We start from the raw sequence: 16,417 nt of genomic DNA, 5'->3' as shown, positions 1-16,417 counted from the left end.
TTTCTCTCCATTTGAAAGTTCTATACCTACACCATTTTATTGTTTTGATGTTGCTGTCATTTACAGATTATCCTCTCTGATTTGCTGTTGTAAATCTTTTAGTTTCGATTAATCCTTGAGACTTCATTACCTAGGTTGGTATCTGACTGATGCGGTCTTGCATCCTAGATTCAGGCTGTTGTCTGATGTTTGTTCTCAAACAAAAGGACTCCCTTTGATAACTGTTGTAAGTTTGGTTTGGTTTTTACATATCCCCTTAATTTCTGTTTTCTGGAAATACCCTAATTTCACCATCATATTTGAATGAGAGTTTTGCAGGATATATTATTCTTGGTTGGGAATTTTTTTTCTTTCAAGGTTTTATATATGTCATCCCATTGCCTTCTTGCCTGCATGGTTTCTGCTGAATAATCAGAGCTCACTCTTATGGTTTCCCCTTTGTAGGTGACTTTTCATTTTTCTTGAGCTGCTCTTGGGATTCTTTCTTTGTCTTTGGTTTTAGTGAGTGTGATTATGATATGCCTTGGTGATTTTCTTTTGGGGTCTATCCTATATGTGGTTCATTGAGATTCTTGGATGGTCAGCTTTTCATCTTTCATGACATTAGGGAAGTTTTCTATCAGCAATTCTTCAGTAATCCTCTCTGTGGTTTCCATTTTCTCCCCCTGTTCTGAAACCCTGACTCACTCACAAAGTTTTGCTTTTGATTGTATCCCACATCATTCTCAGGATTTCTTCATTTTCCTTCATTCTTGTTTTTTCTGATTTTTCCTCAAACAGAGTTGTAGCCAAGTGTTTGTCTTCAATTTCACCGATCCTTTCTTCCATCATTTCAAACCTGCTCCTCAGTCCTTTTATGACACTGTCCATTTCTGAAATCTTGTTTTTTGTCTTTTGTATTTCTAATTGTTGTTTTTGTATGATTTCTAGCTGTGAATTTATTTTAGCATTTTGTTCACGTTTTATTTTCCTGAATTCTTGCATTCTTTTGTCCATATTTTCCATGAATTTGTCTGCCTTTTCCAAAAATTTATGTATTTTTTCCTCATTTTTGTCTGCTTTTTGCTTCAACTCTTGGATATCTCTGAATATTAGAGATTTAAATTCCCTGTCAGGTACTTCTAGTGCCTTTTCTTCTACTGGAAAGTCATCTGGTGTTTTATTTTGGATGCCTACTAGAACCATCCTGTCCTTTTGTTTTGTTTTGTTTTGTTTTGATATTGTCTGCTGTCTTTGGGACATTCAGTGGTTATTTTCTTTGTTAATTGATTGTAGATTTGTTTGTTTTGTTCTGCTTTTTTATTTTACTTTGTTATGTCTGAGCAGGTGAGATGGGTGTACTTTGTTGTTTGCTTGTCTGTGGGCAGAATACTTCTCACCACCTTGTCCAATGAGCAGGGCCAGTCACTCAGCTATGGTGCAGCAGGCCAGATCCAGTGGAAGAGGAGGGGCTGGGATGGGTTTTTTGTGGCACATACTGGGGCCGACAGGGGGGTACTGGGGGCCAGTGCAGGGTAGGTTCTGGTAGACCATGCCTGTGCTGCTCGGGAGTGAGATGTTCAGCACATGGTGCAGATAGGCAGGGGGGAGGTTGTGGTGTGTGGAGCTAAGTGGGTGTGGAAAAGAAGAGAAAGAGGAGGAAAGAGAAACAGGAGCCAAAAGAAAAAGTGCTGAGGGAGCCTACCATTGTAGTAGTACAGACCCAGGGAAGCCGTATGCCATTGGCTTTCTAGCCAGGCAGTGAGGCACTGCCCATTGAGAAGGGACAGATATGGCACATGCAGCTAGATGGGTGGGAGAAAGGAAAGAAGGGAGACAGAGATAAAAAACTAAAAAAACTAGATTAAAAAAAGAGAGAAAGACAAGGAGAGAGAAAGGCACCCACAGCTAGGTGATCAGGAGAAAGGAATGGAAGGAATGTAGAGAGAGACAAGAAACTGAGGGGGAAAAAAAGATGCCAGGTGGTTGGGAGGAAGGAAAGGAAGGGAGGTAGAGTGAGACAAGAAACTGAGCAAAAAAAAGAAGAAGAAAAAATGTCCCAAGGAAGCCCACCAGAAGTGGGTCCCCAACCGAGCAGCACTGCACAACCCATTCAGAAGGAGTGAAGATGGCACATGGCATAAACGTAAGGAAGGGAGGTAGAGAGAGACAAGAAACCAAGAAAAAAAAAAAAAGAAGAAAGAAAGTAAAGAAAAAAAAAACACCCCAAGGGAGCCCAGCAGAAGCGGGTCCCCAGCCGAGTGGCACTGCACAGCCCATCAAGAAGGAGCGGAGATGGCATACAATGCCAGGTGTTCAGGAGAAGGGTAAAGAAGGAAGGTAGAGGGAGACAAGAAATTGAGAAAAGAAAAGAAAAAGAAAAAAAAGAGAGATGCCCCAAGGGAGCCCATTGACTTGGTGGCACGGGCCTGGGAAGTGGCTCCCAAGCCACTAGGCAGTGCAAAGCCCATCTAGAAGGGGTAGAGATGGCATACAGTGCCAGGTACCCAGGAGACAGGAAAAGAAGGAAAGTAGAGAAAGACAAGAAATTGAGAAATTAAGAAAAACAAAAAGGAAAAAGATAAAAAAATAATACAAATAAATAAAGAGGAAATGCTCCCAGGGATCCCACTGGCTTGGTGGCGCAGATAGGGGAAGCAGTTCCCCAGCACAGTGGCACTTTACAGCCTGTAAAGAAGAAGCAGAGATGGCACACAGAGTAAGGTGTTTGAAAGGAAGGGAAGGAGGTGAGAGAGCGAGAGAGAAGAAACCAAAAGAAGCTGAAAAAGGCAGCAACAGGAATTTTAAAAAATGGCACTAAAGGAGCCAGCCAGTGTGGGTGGGGTGAATCCAGGTGGCACGGAGGCAGTGCCTCCCCAGCTGAGCAACTGTGGCCTGCCGGAGAGTGGTGGAGGCCAAGCGGGGGGAAGAAGGGAGGGTGGGGGCGGGAAAATGTGTATCACTGGTTACTGGGTGCTCTGTTGCCTGCTGGAAACTCCTTGAAGCTGTCTTCCCATACTCCCTGTCTGCCAATCTGGGTGGCTGAGTAGTCCAAAATGGTGAATCCGTGCCGTGTTAGCTAATAGAGGACCTCCACTCCATATCTCTTCTAGCTCTCTGTTCTCCGTCAGTTTCTTATTCCATTTGGTGCTTGGTTGAGTTCTTTATCTCTTCATTTGATGCTTAGGGTTTCAGGATTGATGTTTGTCTCTGTTTTAGTTTTTCGGGTCTTTGCTGTGGAGGGACAGCGTGGTGCTTCTGTCTATAGGGCCATGTTAGTTCTGCCTCCTTCCAACCCATATTTTCAGGGGACACAATTCAATTCACAACCCCTTTGGAGAATTTAAGTTGAATATTCTCATTTGGGCTGACCAAGTACTTGCTTTGGCCAAAGAAATGTGGGCGGAAGTGAATAGGGGCCAGTGTCATGGTAACGATGGAAGCTGAGTCAGGATGGCGTGCCCTGTGAGTTGGGTCAGGCATGGAGCATGGACAATCAATATGCTTTTGTGCTAAGCCACTAAGACTTTGAAGTTATGTGTACCTAGCCCACACTGACCCATAATATTATTAATCCAAACCGTAAGCAGTCCTTGATCAAACTTATTTAAAGTCTTATTTCTAGAAAGTTCAGTTGCTGGTATTCAACTTGTTACAAAAAGGAGACCGCTATAAGTTTCATTAAGAGCACAGGCTTTGGAGTCCAAAATAAATAAATAAATACAGCAAGACAAGACAACTGTGTCCAAGTCCTGGCTACTACTAGCTCTGTGTTCTGGGCAAGTCATTAACCTCACTGAACACCAATTCCTTTTCATCTTAAATTGTATAATAGCAGCATCTATTTCATAGGATTGTTGTTAGGATAAAATGCAGGAAAATGACTTGCACAGTGCTCAGTGAATGACTATCCACATTATTACCATTACTTCTCGGTGTGTATTTACAGACTTCTTTTTGAAATTCCACAAGGGCGATAACTTATTAACCTTATAGCTCCCCACATATTAGAGATGAGCATTTTGCATGCAAACATGCCATATTCCTTAATTCCTCTGTCCCTTCTCAGTGGAAGAAAATGGTGTTGGTAAAAATAAAATATCAGCCTCAACTTGTACATATACCCGAGATGTTGCAAGTCATTACAATGTGTTTTTGAGAGTTGCCACTTCACTGCTCTATAAAAAGCTTCCTGGAAAAAGTATTAACAGATGGCCTCTTACTCTCCGAGACTGTTAGTAGCACACCAGATGGCAACCTAAATGAGAAGACTCCACTTAAATTCTCCAAACTCAGGGAAATGTGACACTAGCTTCCTGGTAGGTGTGCAGCATTAGAGATAGCAAAGAAATGATCACTTAAGATAAAAACTCATTTTCTTCCCTTCTTTCAATGTGGAATCCAGTCTTCATTATCTTACCAGCTTGCTAGGTATTTCATATAAAATGCTGGAAATGGTTTGCCCAATGCAAACAGAAATTGTATTGGAAATGACTGACAGGTTTATGAAGTGTAGGGCTGTTCTAAAGAATGAAAATACAAGGCTGTGCCCCAGGGACAAGTGCCCTGTGCTACGGACACTCCTTGCTCTCCAGGACCAGTCATTAGTTTGTACCATTTTGCCTTATTGTTAAAAATATTAGGCCTCAGCTCAACTGTCAAACCTTTGATAGGAAAGTAATAACTGTTCTAAGATATGTATGATCTTTCCAGATATCCAACTTACCTATTGATGAAGAAAAGCCTGGGCTGGGGGTTGCCTTCCCATGGATCACAACAAGACAAATTCTTCCAGGTGCATTTGCATTTGAAAACAACCCTGCTCCATTAAGTTTCAGAAAAGGCCAAAAGAGTTTTTATCTTGAGTTAGGGAAGTGTCCTTCTGCCATCTTAGGTTATATGAGTCAATGAGGATATTTGGGGGCATCAGAGAACACCTAAATGTCAGTGGCTCAAGAAGGCCATGGACTCCTGTCTTCATTTCTTAGTGTTCCTGTAACAGAAATACCACAAGTGTGAGGCTTTAAAGAACAGACGGTTACTTTCTCACAGTTCTGGAGGTTATAAGTCCAAATCAGGGTCTTGGCCGTGTCATTTGCTGCCTTGTAGGTAGTCTCAGGCATTCCTTGGTTCCTTGGCTTGTAGACCATCCTCACATGGCATCTGTCTCCTTCCCCCCTCCTGTATGCGTGTGTGTGCGCGCGCATTCACGCACTCATGCAAGCATGCGCCTCTGTAGCCATTCTCTCTTTTTACAACTCAGAAGTGATTAGATTTAGAACTTGCCCTAATTGGGTATGCTCTAATAAACATAACAAAGCAAATCCTCTTTCCAAACAAGATTACCTTTATAGGAAGAGGGGTTGGGATTCCAACACATATATTGGGAGGATACAATTCAATCCATAACAACCCTCGAAGTGGGCACTCAACTATTCCATCTGTAGACCACCTTTATCTTCAAATATGGAAGTCAATGGGACACACTGTACAGATGGATTTTTGGTAGAGTGGCTGGAAATGTGGTCCTAAGTACAAACAGACAACACTAAAATATGCATCTGTACTCCCTGAATCAGCCAGTCAGGGGAAATGGTGAATCACAGCCTCCTGACTAGACAAGGCCCTACCAGGGGGTTGAACCTGGGAATTTTTCAGCCTTCACAAATGCTGTCCTCTCCCACCCCAAGTGCAGCTTCAGTGCAGGGCTGGGGTAGACCCAAAGGAAACATGGCTGCTATAAACCACATCAAATTCCCAGGGGTAACTTCCAGTTTTCTTGTGCTCTTGTAGGACAGCTGGTGGCAATGAAAACCACTGATTAGGTCCATCCCCTATCCTGTGGGCTATAGGTTAAGATTATGGGCATCCCATAATTGAAAGAGATAGAGATGGCTCCAGGGCCCCAGCAAACAGGTACTGCCTTTAAAAGAATATGTCAACAGAGAGAGCTAACCAGAATGAGAAATCACATTCAAAGAAGTTCAAACTGTCATTGTACCCAGCACCGTCTACAGGAGAGAAATCCTGGATCTAGGGTCACTGAGGCGATGATCTTTGCTCTGGGGCAGGGATAAGTCACACACACCTCCTCCCCCAGCCACCCACCTAACCATGTTCTGATTCTTTATTCACCAAGTAATACTTGACTGAATGATTCTGCTTCTTGGGTCTCTAGATACTGAGAAGGAGGCACAAAAGCATTCTGGCTACCAGAAAGAAGGAAGCCTTGTTATAACTTTTTTTTTTTTTTTTACTTTTGCCTTTATATATACATCACTGTCCTGGCATTTCATTTAGCATGAGCCTATCCTTAGTTCTGGGGTCCTGAGACAGCTCAAAGCTGAGAATCTGACTCCAGAGCTGGAGTTCTTAACCTGGAGTCCATGGTCCTTTAGGATAGGTCTTTAGAAGTTTAATGAACTCCCTGAAATTGAAGGTAGAAATAAGTGTGTGTGTATACATGAGCATGGTGGTATGGTATGGAGCAAACCATAAATTCTATCAGATTCCCAAAGTGGTCCATTACTGAAAAAAAAGGTTAAGAAGAACCATTTCTGCTGTCCTTGAGAAATTCAGATGGTTTGTGCTTGGCTACTAATGGAAAGGTTGACAGTTTGAATTCACCCAGAGGCATCACGGAAGAAAGTCCTGGCCATCTACTTCCATGAGATTACTGCTGTTGAAAATCCTAGGCAGCAGAGTTTTACTGTGAAGCACATGGGGTCTCCATGGGTCGCAATCAACTCAAGGGCAAGGGGTTTTGGTTTTTCAATTGAGAAACTCTGCATACCACTAACCATCATCCCTAAATGGCACTCCCATCATTGCACCCCCCCCAACCTCAACAATGCAATGCCTAAACCATGTCAGCCATGATCACCTGTTATTTGTAAAGATTGTCAGAAAAGATTTGACCACCTCCATCAGTCACTTATCCAAAAAAAAAACAGTAGCCCTCAAAATCAAATAATTCTTTTATCTGCTACCAATTCCTCACCCCACAGATAAGTTTGCATTTTCTGTGCCACTTACTCTTAGTATAATTGGCTCATCTTCCAGGAATTAGAAGAGGGGTCTGATGGGAGGCTAGTTCTACTCAACCTTAAACAGTCTAGATTTTCTCTATCATGATGTATTAGGACTGGAAAAGAAAGAATTAAATGAAAACATAATAGCCAATTAACAGCATAGAACAATGTATGAATTTGCAAACAACAAAGATGTCCTCTCAGACAAAGAAAGCACTTACGTAAAGTCAAATATACTGATAATAACATCACATATTTATCATGGTGGTGGAGGCAGCAAAGTTCCACAGAGAAAGGCTTCCTCTTGGCTTCAGTGTTGGCTGCCATCCAAAATTCACAGACTATAAACAATGAAAACCTTTCCATGGAGAAAAGTTAGGGGTAGAACTCACTTGGGGTCCCCAACTTTCTGAGGAAATGCTCAAGCCATAAGTCAAAGTAACATTTTCATCAGCCCAAGGTGGCAGGCAGGATAAACGATCTGGCCATGAATGCACACGTTGAGAGGAAACTGCACAAGGCGTGGCGCCCTCAGGAAATACCTGCGGAACACTGACTCCCATCCCAGGGACCTGGGCTGGAGAGCAAAGCCCCATTGAAGGTGTTACACCACAGTGGGACTCTGAGCTCCTCTACCCGTCTCACTCCAGTGAAAAACAACAGCTTCATTGTGAACCTTCACTTGAAACATGTTTCTGGTTTTACTAGCAGCTTAATTTAGGGAACATACTGGCTGGGTTTTGAGTTATATGAAGCTAAGAAGGTTGAAGATGACCCTAAGTCATGTGGTCTTAGGCACGAAAACCGGATGATGGCCTAGGTCAGGAGATGACAATTTCCTCCGTGATGACTGTTGCTACAGGTGAACAGATGTCCGCATATTTGACACTTGATTTTCCTGAGGTGTTGACGTTTTCCAGCTTTTGAAGATGTAAATTTGTGGTGTGTGAAATGAAAAAAGTACAGTACCAGTCCCTTTGAAAGCCTGAAAGAAAAAAAGTCATTTTAAAAAAAATTATTTCCCCTTGAGGTCACTGGTTTGACTCTACCTTGCGCTGGTTGTTACCAAACCTCATTCCTAAGACTATTTCTAAATCTCAAAGTTGCAAGACATTGAGAAAAGACGGGAGAAAGCAGTGCTGAGTAGAGGAGGGTGAGCTAGGCTGGGGGAAAGATAGTCTCTTATTTTCCTGTAGCTGCCATAACAAAGTACCACAAAATAGGTAGCTTTAAAGAACAAAGATATAGTGCCTCACAGTTCTGGAGGCTGAGAGTCCAAGATCAGAAGAATCTGCTCCATATCTCTCTCCTAGCTTTCAGGGGTTTCCCACAATTGTTGGTGTTACTTGGCTTATAGATGTATCACTCCAAATCTCTACCTCCACCTTCACATGGCTGTCCTCCCTCCTGTGTGTGGATAAGTCAGTTTCCTGTCCATCATCTCGTTTTCCTTGACTTATAGAGCTGGTATGAGACTAAAGTAAGATGATAAAAATGAATGTGATTTTTTTTTATTGTGTTTTAGGTAAAGGTTTACAGAGCAAATTAGTTTCTCATTAAACAATTAATACACATATTGTTTTGTGACATTGGTTGCCAACCCCTCGACATGTAAACACTCTCCTCGTATTGATCCGGCGTTCCCCATTTCCAGCTTTCCTATCCCCCTCCTGCCTTCTCGTCCTTTTCCTGGGCTGGTGTGCCCATTCAGTCTCATATATATGGTTGAGCTACATGTATTATTGCTTGTTGTATATGCCTGTCTAATCTTTGGCTGAAGGATGAACCTCAGGAGTAACTTCAGTACTGAGTTAAAAGGGTGTCCAGGGGCCAGATTCTCAGGGTTTCTCCAGTCTCTGCCAGACCAGTAAGTCTAGTCCTTTTTTGTGATTTTGAATTTTGTTTTACATTTTTCTCAGCTCTGTCCAGGACCCTCTACTGTGATCCCTGTCAGAACAGACAGTGGAAAATGAACATGATTTGCCTTACAAATATTTTCTAATAGACTGTGGGATATCTGCCACTAAAATGCCCCTTAACCCAAAAAAACCCATTACCATAGAGTCGATTTTGACTCATAGTGACCCTATAGGCACCTCAAACTCAATGTGTCCAAATCATCATCATCTTCCCTCTAAATATGTTCCTTCTTTTTCCTCTGTCTCAAAGAATGACTCCATCATGTACCCAATCACCTAAACCAAAAAGCCGGGCATAATCCTAGAATCTTTTTCCACCTTTCAGGCTGGGAGAATCAAAAACTCCATCTACAACTGAGACCACCACCAGATAGTTTTCCATGATAGGCCCTCAGTATCTCTGCAGATACTTTCCAAGATCAGCTAGTACAACCCCTCCTCCATTTTACATATGGCAAATGAGGGCCAAAGAAGTGGAATGACTTGTTCACGATTATCGCACAAGTGGCTTTCCCACTGCATTAACATAGACACAATGGCATTATGTTTTCACCAAGCTGCTGTTGTTGTTAGGTGCTGTTGAGTTGATTCTGATTCACAGCAACCCTATATACAACAGAACAAAGGACTGCCTAATCCTGCGCAGTCCTCAAAATTGTTGCTATGCTTGTGCCCATTGGTGTAGCCACTGTGTCAATCCATCTCATTGAGGGTCTTCCTCTTTTCCACTATCTACTTTACCAAGCATGATATCCTTCTCCAGGGCCTGATCCCTCCTGATAACATGTCCAAAGTATGTTAAACGTAGCCTTGCCATCCTTGCTTCTAAGGAGCATTCTGGTTGTACTTCTTCCGAGACACACATTTGTTCGTTCTTTTGGCAGTCCATGGTATATTCAATATTCTTCGCCAAAGCCACAATTCAAAGGCTTCAATTCTTCTTCAGTCTTCCTCATTCATGGCCCTCCTTTCACATGCATATGATGCGATTGAAAATACCAGGGCTTGGGTCAGGTGCACCTTAGTCTTCAAGGTGACATCTTTGCTTTTCAACACTTTGAAGAGGTCTTTTGCATCCTTTGATTTCTTGACTGCTGCTTCCATGGGTGCTGATTGTGGATCCAAGTAATATGAACTCCTTGACAACCTCAATCTTTTTTCTGTTTATCATGATGTTGCTTATTGGTCCAGTTGTGAGAATTTTTGTTTTCTTTATGCTGAGGTGTAATCCATAGCGAGGGCTGTGGTCTTTGAGCTTCATCAGTAAGTGCTTCAACTCCTCTTCAGTTTCAGCAAGCAAGGTTGTGTCGTCTGCATAATGCAGGTTCTCAATGAGTTTTCCTCCAATCCTGATGCCCCGTTCTTCTTCATATAGTCCAGCTTCTTGGATTATTTGCTCAGCATACAGACTGAATAGGTATGGTGAAAGGATACAACCCTGACACATACCTTTCCTGACTTTAAACCATGCAGTATCCCCGTGTTCTGTTCGAACAACTACCTCTTGAACCATGTACAGATTCCTCACGAGCACAATTAAGTGTTCTGGAATTCCCATTCTCCACAATGTTATCCATAATTTGTTATGGTCCACACGGTCGAATGCCTTGGCATGGTCAATAAAACACAGGTAAACATCTTTCTGGTGTTCTCTGCTTTCAGCTAGGATCCATCTGGCATTAGCAATGATACCTCTGGTTCCACGTCCTCGTCTAAATCTGGCTTGAGTTTCTGGCAGTTCCCTGCCAATATACTGCTGCAGCCACTTTTGAATGATCTTCAGCAAAATTTTGCTTCCATGTGATATTAATGATATTGTTCGATAATTTCTGCGTTTGGTTGGATCACCTTTCTTGGGAATAAGCATAGTCAGGAAAAATGGGAGTGTATCTGAACAAGAGAAGGCAAAGTTGTAACTAACAGAAAGAGTCAGGATTAATTATAAAGCATATCGGAGGGGAGTAGTGGGTCAGCCAGGAATATTATTATCCCTTGGTCCTCAAAATGGGACTCTGTTCTGGAATGTCACCCCCCTGAAGGCAGGCTCTCACCAGGTGAGCACTACTATCCCTCTCAGCTCTGTGATTTTAATGAAGAATCGGAATATCTAAGGTGGGCAGGGGGGCAGTGTGGTTCAGTGGAATTTACCTTGGACTGTACACAAAGAAAGCAAGAGATCATTAAAAAGAAAGAAAAGACCAAAGTGGATGTCAAAAAAGACTCTGAAACTTGCTCTTGAATGGAGAGTGGCTAAAGCTAACAGAAGACATGATGAAATAAAAGAGCTGAACTCTAAGACTTCAAATGGTGGTTTAAGAAGACAAAGTAAAGTATTATAATGACATGTGCAAAGACCCAGAGTTAGAAAACCAAAAGGGAAGAACATGCTTGCCATTTCTCAAGCTGAAAGAACTGAAGAAAAAATTCAAGCTTCTAGTTGCAACAGTGAAGGATCCTATGGGGAAAATATTGAATGATGCAGGAAGCATCAAAAGAAGATGGAAGGTATACACAGAGTCACTGTACCAAAAAGAATTCGTCAATGTTCAGCCATTTCAGGAGGTAGCATATGATCAAGAACCAATGGTACTGAAGGAAGGGGTCCAAGCTGCACTAAAGGCATTGGCGAAAAACAAGGCTCCAGGAATTGACGGAATACCAATTGAGATATTTCAACAAATGGATGCAGCACTGGAAGTACTCACTTGTCTATACCAAGAGATTTGGAAGACAGCTACCTGGCCAACAGACTGAAAGAGATCCATATTTGTGCCTATTCCAAAGAAAGGTGATTCAACAGAATGCTGAAATTGTCAAACAATATCAGTAACAAAGCAAAGAGAACCCGAATTACCTGCTGATGAAGACCAAAGACCCCAGCCTTTAGTATGGACTGCACCTCAACATAATGAAAACAAAAATTCTCACAACTAGACCAATAAGCAACATTATGATAAACGGATAAAATATTGAAGCTGTCAAGAATTTCATTTTACTTAGATCCACAACCAGCACCCATGGAAGCAGCAGTCAAGAAGTCAAATGACGTATTGAATTGGGTAAATCTGCTGCAAAGAAAGACCTTTAAAGTGTTAAAAAGCAAGGATGTCATTCAGGTAGCTAACAGATACATGAGGAAATGCTCACGATCATTAGCCATTAGAGAAATGCAAATCAAAACTACAATGAGATTCCATCTCACTCAAACAAGGCTGGCATTAATCCAAAGAACATAAAATAATAAATCTTGGAGAAGGTTGTGGAGATACTGGAACACTTATACACTGCTGGTGGGAATGTTAAATGGTACAACCACTTTGGAAATGGATTTGGCACTTCCTTAAAAAGCTAGAAATAGAGCTACCATATGATCCTGCAATCCCACTCCTTGGAATATATCCTAGAAAAAAAGAGACTTTACACGAACAGATATATGCACACCCATGTTTTTTATGTTCACTGTAGCACTGTTTACAATAGCAAAAAGATGGAAACAACCAAGGTGCCCATCAACAGATGAATGGATAAATTATGGCATATTTACACAATGGAATATTATGCATCGATAAAGAACAATGATGAATCTGTAAAACATTTCATAACATGGAGGAATCCGGAAGGCATTACGCTGAGTGAAATTAGTCAGTTGCAAAAGGACAAATATTGTACGAGACCACTATTATAAGAATTCAAGAAGTAAACACAGAAGAAAATATTCTTGGTGGTTACTAGAGTGGTAAGGGAGGGAAGGAGAGGGGTTTTCACTAATTAGATCGTGGATAAGAACTATTTTAGGTGAAGGGAAAGACAACACGCAATACAGGAGAGGTCAGCACAACTGGACTAAACCAAAAGCAAGGAAGTTTCCTGAATAAACTGAATGCTTTGAAGGCCAACATAGCAGGGGTGGGGATTCGGGGACCATGGTTTCAGGGGGCATCTAAGTCAATTGGCATAAAAAAAAAGTATTAAGAAAACATTTTGCATCCCACTTTGGAGAGTGGCGTCTGGGGTCTTAAACGCTAGCAAGCGGCCATCTAAGATGCATCAATTGGTCTCAATCCACCTGGATCAAAGGAGAATGAAGAACACCAAGGACACAAGGTAATTTTGAGCCCAAGAGGCAGAAAGGGGCACATAAACCAGAGACTCCATCAGCCTGAGACCAGAAGAACTAGATCGTGCCAGGCTACAACCAATGACTGCCTTGACAAGGAACACAACAGAGAACCCCTGAGGGAGCAAGAGAGCAGTGGGATGCAGACCCCAAATTCTCCTAAAAAGACCAGGCTTAATGGTCTGACTGAGACTAGAAGGACCCCGGTGGTCATGGTCCCCAGACCTTCTGTTAGCCCAAAACAGGAACCGTTCCCAAAGCCAACTGTTCAGACGGGGATTGGACTGGATTTTTATGGGATAGACAATGATACTGGTGAAGAGTGAGCTTCTTGGAACAAGTAGACACATGAGACTATGTTGGCATCTCCTGTCTGAAGAGGATATGAGAGGCCTGAGGGGGTCAGAAGCTGGCTGAATGGACACAAAAAGAGAGAGTGGAGGGAAGGAGTGTGCTGTCTGATTAGGGGGAGAGCAATTAGGAGTATATAGCAAGGTGTTTATAAATTTTTGTATGAGAGTCCAACTTGTTTTGTAAACTTTTTAGTCAAATATATCTCATTTATAAACACTAAAATTCTAGTGATTTCATATCTATTTTCTCATTTTACTGTTACAAATTCCCAAGGAGAGAGATTGAGACTGAATTACTCTGTTTTTGTAGAACTTTTCTTTGCCCTACCCATGTCTCTTGGCATGCTGACCCAACTTCCAACTGCCAGCACCTGAGCCTCTTTGCCTGCAAGCTTTCTCTGGCCTCCAGTGTCTGCTCCACCTTTCCACAAAGCAGCCCTGAAGGACCCGGGAATTAATTAACAGCCCTCACCCACCCTGGGAGCAGCTCTTAACCAATGGCTGATGGCAGTTAGTGTCTGAATACCCCAGCTCCTTCACTCCTTGGGCAGGATAACTCTAAGCTACGGGTTCTACTCTTATACCCAGAGGTCCCCAGAAGGATTTGGATCCAGTTGCACACAGTGGTAACTGACTAGATAACACACCCTTTATTGGCTGCTTCCCCTTCTCTGTCTCATGTCTCCACTCCCCTGCAGGTGTTTCTTGAGATCTCCTCCTAAGTAAACTACTGGTACCTGAATCCTTGTCTCAAGGTCTGCTTCTGAGGAAGCCAAAACTAAGACCGTGTTTTAATGATAAAGAATTCATGCACAGAACAGTTAAGTGACTTGCTGAAGTCACAAAACTACTTAGATGTAGAAAAAAAAAACAGACTAAAAGTCGTATCTCTTGACTGGCACTGTTTTCACTGTGGTGTAAGGCCTGAAATTAAGATGCAATATTGAGTGTTGCCTTCGCATCTTTGAGCCTCACAAAGCTCCAAAGCCCTAACCATGAGCTCCCCTGTTCTTGCCAGATACGCCCCCACCCAACGGCAAAGGCTCCCCACCTGGCTAGCTCCCCTGTCGGCAGGACCAGCTGCACTCCACCCATTCTCAACCTAATGAGTTTCACTTCCCTGCCAGCCTGTGAAATTATTTAAACAAGCCAATCACATCCATCCATGGAAACCAGGGGTCACCCCACCCTCTTGTTACTACAAAGCCTGCCTCCCACAGCCTTTGCTTGTTCATGCTATTCCCAAGTGCAACCCTCCTGTGGCCCTGCATAAAGGGCAGTGCTATTCACCTGGGCTGTGAGCATATATGACTAATAAACTGCTGTCGATTTCTTCCGCCCAATTTCTGGGATCATGTGTTCAAGCATCTTGTATATTAAATATGGAATATCCATCCTTCACCCTCAGGGTGAAGAAATGGCAAACAAAATGAAGATTTGGCAAATACACACATACTACTCCTCTTCCTGTGTCCAAGGCAGGCATTGTGAAGTGATCTTTTCCCCTGAGCCTAGTTGCAGCCTCAGAAACCCTCTCAATGCACACTCTCAGCAGCCTTTTGTAGTCAATAGGGCTTGGCATGCAAGAAGAAATCTATTTGCCATCCCTGGTCTGGACTGTATTCAAAACCTTTCTGAAATACATCAGCACACTTCCTTGCATTACTAGTGGCTAGCAGTGCCTGCTCTTTCCCCTCACCTCTGCTGCCTCATCCAGCTCCTTGAACCTGGAGTCAATTGTGCCTTGCCACCCCACCCCACTCCCACTCCAAACATATATGCAGATTTAAGCCTACTCTATTTCCAGACAGGCAGCAGAGACCACCAACTCCACCCCCCAAGAAAAAACAACCTGCACCCAAGGGCCTGCAGCTTGAAATTCAGTGTCGCTCCTGAGCCCAGATCTGATGGCCCCTCCATGGCTAAGCCATCTTGTCCCATGTTTCTTCGAAACTTCTGATCCTAACATGGGCCTCGCCAAGAGTCAGTGCTCCATGCTGATGGATTGAGAAAACAAATGAGTGAAGGAACACCTCCAGTCAAAGGGATTTATTTCAAAGTATCTTGTTCCAGTGGCCTTTAGGGGAGCTGGCTAAGAAAAGAACAAAGAGTCACAAAGCCGGTCCTGCTACACTCAAACAGCCAAGTCCCCACGCGTGAGCCTAGGGCGCATTCAAATATTTGCCAAAGTGCTTACAGATGCTGTAAGCTCTCTTATTATAGAATCTAAAGCCATCTATTTGGGAAAGTGGATTTGTGAGATAAACTCGGCAGAGATGGCAAATCCAGCAGGTTACAGGAGCAAAAGGGGCTGGGGCAGGGACCCCTGGCCCAGCTGGGTGTCTTAGGACTCTCTCCTGGGACAAAGCTGTCTACAGTGGTCTGGGTGGCTCATGGAAGATGGAGCCCTGGACAAGGTCTGCTTTCCAACTTGAAAAAAGCGGACATTCCTGCCCCCTATCCTTGCTGGGGTCTGCAGCACATCAAGAGAAAAGGAAGAAACAGAAAAGGGTTTCTGCTACAGGCTGAGTGGGAAAAGATGACGGAGATGATAATGGAGACAGCCTTCGACAAAGGAAACGCTTTCACAAACAAGACCAGTCTCTGATCTCTCTCCCCACCTCATACCACCTTGCAGGACAGCAGCATGGGGCCAGCAAGCTGTATGCAGGAAAAAAATAAAATCTAACTCTTCTCCCACCAGGATTTGGGAGGCTTGAATTTGCTACTTCTCAGCGTCTTTGCTTCCCCAACTCCCTGGGTGGCATGATCAAGGTCAAGGGCTGTCCAGATGCAGGGCCATATTACAGCCACATAACTACTCTGATGTTTTGGGTTTGGACAGTCTTGACATTTCTCATGGTCTGATCCTATCCTTAATGACAACCTGATGAGATACACAGAATATATCGTCTGCTTTTATACACGAGGAAACTGATTAAGGCTCAGAGAGGTTAATACACTTACCCAAGATCACACAGCTGGTCAGTGGTGGAGTCAGGATGTCGACCAAAAATT

Source organism: Elephas maximus, chromosome X (assembly GCF_024166365.1).
Source record: "Elephas maximus indicus isolate mEleMax1 chromosome X, mEleMax1 primary haplotype, whole genome shotgun sequence".
In the NCBI taxonomy this organism is placed as follows: Eukaryota; Metazoa; Chordata; class Mammalia; order Proboscidea; family Elephantidae; genus Elephas; species Elephas maximus.
The sequence above is the reverse complement of the archived record's forward strand: the minus strand, read 5'-3'. Positions refer to the sequence as shown.